Here is an 8810-nt window from a genome sequence, read left to right on the forward strand (position 1 = left end):
TACATACCCATGGAAGAAAGACTACAGGGGCTGGGGAGGTAAATTGGCAGTTAAGAGTATTTTCTGTTCTTGCAAAGGACCCAGATTCAGTTCCCAGAACAACGGAGTAGCTTGCATCTACCTGTAACTCTCCAATTCCCAATGATATCATGCCCTCTCCTAAATTCTGCAGGCACCAGGCATGCCTGTAGTGTACAAATATCCATTCAGGCAAAACACTTATATCCAGAAAATATAGTAAATAAATCTGTTTTTAAATTTAAAATAAAACAGAGAACATAACAGACCATTACCAGTCATGTGTAAGAATCCTGTCATCTTGCAGCTATACCCATGGCCTGGGGTACTTTTATTTTCTATGTAGTAAGCAGCACATAGCAAGGCAAATACCACATGCTGTCTGTCACTCAAGGGAGACAGGAGAAAGAGAGAGAGATTAGATGACCATCAGCAATTCATGTAGACACAGGAACCGGTCTTGAGCTTTATTGCAAGTAAGGTAAGCATGGCATATTTCACAATAATTCACAAAAGAACCGCAAGGTTTCCCAAGCGATGCTTAGGAGTGTAAGCTAGGGAGGCCATTCAGTAAGTAAAATGCTTGCTGTATGAGTGTGAGGACCTTAAATATGATTCCCAGAGATTATATCCTGGGATGGATGACAGTACACTTCTGCAGTCAGGGCTCCTGAGGGAGGATGGGACAAAGATACAGCAGAATCTCAGCTGAGGCATGGGCCAGCTAGATTAGTGTACACAGAAGCAGATATGCTCCCTCAGACAAGGTAGAATGCAAGGATGGACACCCAAGGTTGTCTTCTGCTTCCCTACAGGCCATGCACTTACCACACACAAGCATGGATGCATGCATGTATACATGCACACACACGCGTGAGCTAATATGCATGCACACACACACAGTAGTGTGAGGTAGATAAAAAGACAGGCAGACAAGCAAAGAGAAACACGTAGAGTAAGGCAGAGAGACCAAGGCAAGATAGATTAATGTAAGAATAAACCATATTTTCAAGGTGATAAAAATGTACTACCCTGATTTGATCAATACATTGTTCACATGTATGATCGTACTTACTATAAAACATGAATTCAGACAAATGAACTGTCAGTTGAAAGTTAATGAATTAAACAACTGGACAATAGTAACTGTAAGAAAACAATATCTGTCCATTAACGCAAAGTCGGGACATGTCAGGACATCTTTAACCCTGTGCTGTGGCTCCTGGAGCACTGTCACAGTGACAAAGAGCATCGTTCTGCAGCCCAAGAAGGGTAAGGGCAGCCAGAGCAGAGGGTTGTTGGCCTCACCTTGAGCTCACTGAGACATTTTTGCAGTCTATGTACTATCTGCTTTTTAAAAAAATTATTATGTTGTTAAAAACCACTGGGAAGCAAGTTATGAGTGGAAATTCAGACCTGGGTTTTGTTGCCTGTGGTGGTTTGAATAGGTATGACCCTCATAGACTCGTGTGTTTGAATGCTTGGCCCATAGAGAGTGGCACCATTAGGAAGTGTGGCCTTGTTGGAGAAAGTGTTTCACTGGGAGAGTGGGCTTTGGGGTCTCCTATGCTCAAGCTATGACCAGTGAGACACTACAGTCTCCTGCTGCTGCGCTGCCCACAGATCAAAGCATAGAATGCATGTGTGCCTGCACACCGCCATACTTCCAGCCATGATGATAAGGAACTAAACCTCTGAAACTGTAAGCCAGCCCTAAATGTTTTGTTTAGTAAGAGTTGCCATGGTCATAGTATCTCTTCATATCAATAGAAACCCCACAAATACATTGCCCAAATCTCATTTCCTTTGCACTCTGCTAAGTGGCTTGTGGAAGGCAGTTTATCCACCAGGCTGGTAGCCGTTCCCTTCACAGCATCACACGAATGCTCCTATTCTGTTTCTCAAATTGGATAATGATAACTTTGAGATGACTTGTCACATTATATGACTGATTTTCAGTGTATATTCTTCGATCTGAAAGGACACCAAGACAGGTTTCTGTCTACTGAGTAAACAGTGGATCTGCATAGCTTAGCTGAAGTCAGAAAAGCCAGAGGGATGCCTGCTTGATTAGAAACAGTTTTCTAGTTTTGAAGATGAACAAATGTATTTATTTGTTCCTCGTGTGGTGTGAGGCTTTGCATGGATAGCATGTGCAGCATGAGTAGTGAAGCAAGAGCTAGCCTCTGTGCTTCCCACCATCTTCCTAGGAGCACAGGGGGACCAAACAAGTCATAACTTACAAAAGGCCCCGGTGCTACTTTAAGCCTTGATGAATTATGTGGTCAGAAGAATGACAGTTGATTGAGAGAGGCTAGCACGCACACACACACACACACACACACACACACACACACACACACACACACACAAAATGGATCTTTTGTCTTCCACTGTCCTAGAAATGTCAAAGAACTCTAGGTTTGGGACACACTAAGGATTGTGTTTTGTCCCCTGAAAAGGAAAGGAAACTCGATGTGCTGAGTGTGGTTTGCACAGATGTAAGGAATGCACGGGTTCTTTGAATGCATTTTACTAAACTCCTCCATATTGCAAACCTGACATCTAAAGCTGGGTTCAAAGATACGTAGTGTTTGCTTGCTCTTTAATGCCTGCAAGCTTTATTTAACGCGAATGAGGAAAGAAAATTTCATTAAAATCTAGCATGTGGGTTAAAATGTAGGCATTGGATTATCCTTCCTCCTTTTAGAAGAGTCTGAAAAAAATTGGGATGAAAGATAACAACATAACAATAAAAAAGTAATGAAAGGACTATGTGGCAGTGAAAAAACAGGACAATAATAATGTCAGGCTTCTAGGTTTAATGACTGGACAGACCATAGTGCAGATAGGCAAGCAGGCTTGAGAATGAGTCACGGGGACATGGAGAAGGCTGCTCTGGACTCAGCAAGTTTGGAATGTCTCGGAGGACACTCCAGTAGACATGCAGGCAGGCAACTGGACCTCCGAATTTGGAGGTCAAAGGAGGGACCTGTGTAGATATTGATTGTACTGTGAGACATCTGGAACACAGACAGTGTGCAAAGCCATAGAAATAAAGGAGAAGGCCTTGCAAGAGAAGAAAGAAACTAAGATGTTGAGCACAACAGAGACAAAGGACAATGAATAAACACACACAAAACAGGAGGCATTGACAGAGTCAGCAAGGGCAGCTTGAGTGGATGATGGGTCTAGGTGGGGTTGGCTCTAAGTGACTGTCTACTAGGCAATAGACAAAAGAATTTAAGAAGAACTGTCCAGGACTGTTGTATTCTGCATTCTCTCATAGTCTTATGAGGGAGTAATGTTATCATTCCTGTTCTCAGATGAAGAAAACAAGGCCAGAAAAAGATAACTTGTCCAAGGTCACACGTCAATGCAGAAGGACAAGACAGTTTATATTCACATGCGATGTGCATACTTAACTGTTAAATAAAGAAATAGATGGACTGTATTAGTGGGTGATCAGTGTGCTAAGATTAGCTTTCATCATTTTAAAATTACCCGGAAAACGAAGCCAATTGCCTTGGAAATACTCACTATTCCACATAAAAACATTAGCGAATACCATATAGACAAGACTGCGGGTGGCTTGGTTTATCACTCTGATTAAGGCAAGTAATGAAGTGGGCTCTTTCCATTGAGAACTGAATTGAGACAGGAATTCGAAGTCAAACCCAAATCCCTCTGAGTCTTCAATTCATATACCATCTGATGAGCTAAGCCATGGAGCACAGGCTAAAGTACAGATTTGGGAGTCATTACTCACGTGCTCAACAAGTGAGAGAGCTAATGAGTTATCTGAAAAGGAAAGCATTTACATCATCTGAAAACACTGGTTCTCAAAAGCAGGTTCATACCATTGGATCTGAAGTGAGTCCACCAACAGCACAACTCTAACTCCTACGTACTCAACACAGTCCTCTCTTTCTCTCAGTCTGACAGTGTAGGTACTAGTCTGTCTACAGGATCCTCAGTCCTCTGGCACCTCACCTAGGAAGAGCCCCATGTCTGCTCTCAATGTACCCACTTGACTACTACTGCCTCAAGCAGAGTGCTAAGGCATAGCAACCACAGTCCTGCCTACCCGGCATTCACTAATGTTTTTATATGTGATAGTGTGTGAATATTTCCAAGGTGACTGACTTCATTTTCTAGGTACTTTTAAACGATGAAAAGTCAATCATAGCACACTGCTTACCCACTTATATAATCCATCTGACTTCTTTATTGTACCAATTAATTGCGCACACTGAGTGTGAGTATAAACTATTGTGTGTAGGATGATGTCATTATGCAGATGAAGGCAGGTACAAAATAGAACAAGGCCTGTCATTGGATGAGAAGGAAGGATGGGCAAGCGAAAAGTTTTAGAGAGAAGTGGAGGAGCAAACATGGAGGCAGATGTTAAGATTCCTCTCTGCACATTTACAGGTTGTTATGAATATTCTTAAGGGATGGAGGTGTACAGGATTTTGTGTATCTAGATGAGCAAACTGTATGTTATCTAGGTGGACAATTATATCTTATCAATTGGATCAGAGGTTATTGTGTTGTGTGTTCTTTCATGTGGCGATTCAATTGAGTTCAAGAGAGTGTGTGGTGACTGGACACACTGGGTCACCACAGAACTGGGATGTATATGTCTGGCATGGTGGCAACCTGCCTTGGGAACTAGATGGGAAGAGAGACTGTTGCCAGGCTCAGAGAGCAGCCATCAGCAGTGTGATATGGGATAGAGCTAAGGAGGCGAGATGCTTTGCTGACTGGGATGAAAATATCCAACAGATACCTTGTGGCACTATAGTACCAGATCTAGTGCAGGGAAAAAGAAAGCATTTTATTTTAATTTTACCACAACAATTGTGTCCTCCTGCATTGTTAAAATCCCAATGATTCAGATGTCTTGACATTTCAATGAAATTCAAGAGGTGTCCAAAGGCGTTTTCTGCTTCCATTCCTGCGTTCTTGAGAACCTCCTTCAGCATTAGATTGATCCAGGAATCATTCTAATATAATGTGTTATTTCTTCTGATCAGTCAAAATCATAGTCTCTTTATTAAATAAATCTGAAATTTTTTACATTCTTCCTGGCATTGCTCTGATGTTTTTCCAGACCTTTGAATTTTTAGCACAGTTTTCCATGAGTCTACATCAGCCAAGAGATGTGTACTTGGTATTAGTCCTGAATTCTTCCCCAGAGTTTCCTACTAAGCAAACTAACAAAGTAAAAAACACTTTGAATATATACTCAACTTTAACAACAAAAATATATTCAAGATCAAATTACTGCATGAAAATAGTAATACATATACACTTATATTCCACTTGTAATTTTGTTCTTGTTGGTTTTAAGTCTCATCAACTCCGTATTTCAGCTTGGTTTTGGAGAATAATTGCCATTTGCAAGCGCCAGAGAACCTAGTAAATAGAATGTGCCATAAGAACACAACCTTGGCCTCCGCCTGGACGGACAGATGCTGCCAAACTTCTTCAGCAGCTGAGCAGCACCTGAGCGTTTGCTGCTGATATACGACAAAGTTGCTCCCTTGCCACATGAATTCTGATCAGGTGGGAACCTTGATGGCCTCATGCAAATGACCAGCATGCAATCTGTCTGCTCTCAACTGCTTGCTTGACTACTGCCTTGATCAAAACCATAAGCCCGGCCCCTAACAGGACAGTCTAGATAGGAGTCATACAATTGGTTTAATGTGTCTAGACTGGGGTGGTCTCATGGACATCCTGTCTAGAGTGTTCTTTTTTATTATTATTGGATATATTTATTTACATTTCAACTGTAATCCCCTTTCCCAGTTTCCTGTCCCATTCCCATCCCGCTTCTTCTATGAGGGTATTCCCTCACCCATCCACCCACCCCTTCCCACCTCCCCGCCCTGACATTCCCCTACACTGGGGGCCCAGCCTTGACAAGACCAAGGACTTCTCCTCCCATTGGTGCCCAACAAGGCCATCCTCTGCTACATATGCAGCTGGAGCCATGGGTCTGTCCATGTGTACTCTTTGGTTGGTGGTTTAGTCCCTAGGAGCTCTGGTTGGTTGGTATTGTTGTTCTTATGGAGTTGCAAACCCTTAAGTCCTTCAATCCTTTCTCTAACTCACCAAATAGGGGAGGACATAGCATTGTGTTGAAGGGAGCAAAGCATCTCAACGGCCATTTCACCCTCTGCCACTAACGCTCAACCTGTTACATGGATGTTATCAAATGCATTTGAGTAATGGAAACAGCATCGACATTCCTAATATCCCATTTTAATCCTGGACCTCTTTTCCAGCAACCTAACAGCTTGAATCTGCTTCCTTGAGTCCATTTGTGGATTGAGAGTTTCCATGTCAATCATGAGTCACACCCACTCCCTTTTCTTTCCTCTATGCCCTCAGCAGCCAGCCAGTGCCCCATTTCCAAATTTAAGACCCTCTTCTAGGTGATGAACTTCACAGTAAGTGATGTGAAGGATGTGGGGGGAAGAGAGGAAGGGAGAAATTATGTGATAATTCAAGTTAAATGACAATGCTGAAATTATAGCATTTTTAAACAAGAGTAATAATGATACGTAGCTTAAATATAAGATGGAGCCAAGAGGTGAGAAGAAAAAGAATGTAATTCCAAACATATTGTCAAAATGAGGGGATGTCAAGGCTGGAGATGCTCAGTGGTTAAGAGCACGTGTTCTTAACAGAGGAGCAGAGCTCAGGTTCTAGCACCCAGGTGCGTGCTTCACAGCTGCTACAGTGCCCAGGAGATCTGACACCTTCTTCTGGCCTCAGCATGCAGGCACTTCACAGACCTGTACACATATGCACATACACACACACACATGAATAAAAGCAGAATCCGAAAAAAAATCTAATGAGTATAAGGAGATATTAGAACAAGTAAAACAGGTCAGAAAAATTCACAGAAAGACACAAAGCTAAAAAGCTGAAAGTGTAACAGTCCTAGGTATGGCAAATGGCATTGAAGTCTGTCCTGGTGTTGATTGAAAAAAAAAAGTCTAACAGCTCCGAGTAAGACAAAATGATGAATAGAAAACAATATGAATAATCTTGAGTATTCACAACCACAGGCAAAGATTAAACTGAACATCCATATAATAAGTTCTAGACCATCCTAAGCTACAAAGTAAGACATCATCTTACATAAATTAATTAATTTAGATGAACCCACAAAAAGGGTGGTCAAAGCTAGATGTGTCATTCTAAATGTCACAAGGATCTTACCATCAGTCACTATCAGCATTCAGCGATAAACAAGGGATACTCTTACCTACCTGGCATTTGCTGGGTGCTAGCACTTGTCGAGGACTGCACCCAACACTACAGTATGTTCCTAGATAGCTACTGCCTCTCCCCTTATTTTATAACCAGGAGACACAGCCAGCCAAGGGGTGATCTGCCAGCTTTTGTATAGCAGACATATGACAGGGCTGCTATTAGAACCACCAGTAAAGACTCCAAAAACTCATTGTCTACACCACAGGCATGAATGATTGACCATTGATAGGACATTATTTTTAAGAAGAAAACACAGTTTTTCTAAATCTGAAAAAAGCATTTTGTAGAGTCTAGTACCCATTCCTGAACTTAAAACAATACTCTACTTCCTTATCATGATTGATTCAGAAAACAAAAGACTTCTCAGAAACCAACAGCAGAGTATGCAAGGGAAGATGAGATAACAGAGCCAATCAAACTTGTATTTTAAGACGAAATGTGCACCACTGTGATTGTAAAAGATAATCTTCCCCAGAACAAACAAATGTAATAACAAATTAAACATATTTTTAATGCAAAAGGATATCTCAGTGGCTTTAGTATGGTAATATGTTTGTTTAGTTAACTGCCCAGGGGAGAATTTACTGCACTATTTCCCAGACTTCATTGACTCTGGAACCCATTGTCGTCTCTGGGAATCAGTGTCCACTGTTAGGTTAGAAAATGCAACACTATAGCCTGCACTACAACTCCTAATAAAATAAAGGTTCCCATATGGTGAAAGACACAACTCAGTACTATCCTAAGGGAGCTAGGCAATGAGATAAAAGAGGAAAAAATAAGATATAGATATTGGAAAGGAAAAAAAACTCATTATCTGTGAATGATATGTTTACATAAAAATATCTAAGTGCAAGATAATCAATTAAAGATTAAAAATGACTATAGTTTGATAGTTAGATGCAGAACTAACATCTACCACAAATGAGCCTGTTTGTCCAGGCAGATTTATGTGCCATTATGAGTAAAGAAGATAAGGATATGAAACACATAGGACCATTGAAAATGCATAAGTTATTTAATAACTACCCTTTCCTTATTTCAGGTATTAGAATGATTGGCAGAAGACTTCATATTCCTTGTTCCTGAATATTGTGTTACCATGGAAGACTGAATTTCCCATATGCCAGTGATACATTTAGAAAGAACTGTTTTCATAATTTGTTATACAACCTTCTACAAGGTAATTTTCACAAGTTTTAAGAGTTTACAGAAACTTAGAATAAAAAGAAAAATTTAGACCACTTAATATAGCCCTAAAACCTTAGAAATATTTATACTCCAATCCTTTATGCACAGATCAGAGGTAATTTATCACAAGGAAAATGTTAAAAGAAATAGTCATAATGGTGTCCCTATCACCTTCAAACCTGAAGCTATGATGACAACTATTTAAGTTGCAGGTCACTTGTACTATGGAACATTGAATGTACAGGAAGTACTACAAGGCCACATTAAAAAGTGGCCTTTACAATGTATAGTCACAGAAAATAAGA

The sequence above is a fragment of the Rattus norvegicus genome, chromosome 2, assembly GCF_021556685.1.
Source record: "Rattus norvegicus strain SHRSP/BbbUtx chromosome 2, alternate assembly SHRSP_T2T, whole genome shotgun sequence".
NCBI lineage: Eukaryota > Metazoa > Chordata > Mammalia > Rodentia > Muridae > Rattus > Rattus norvegicus.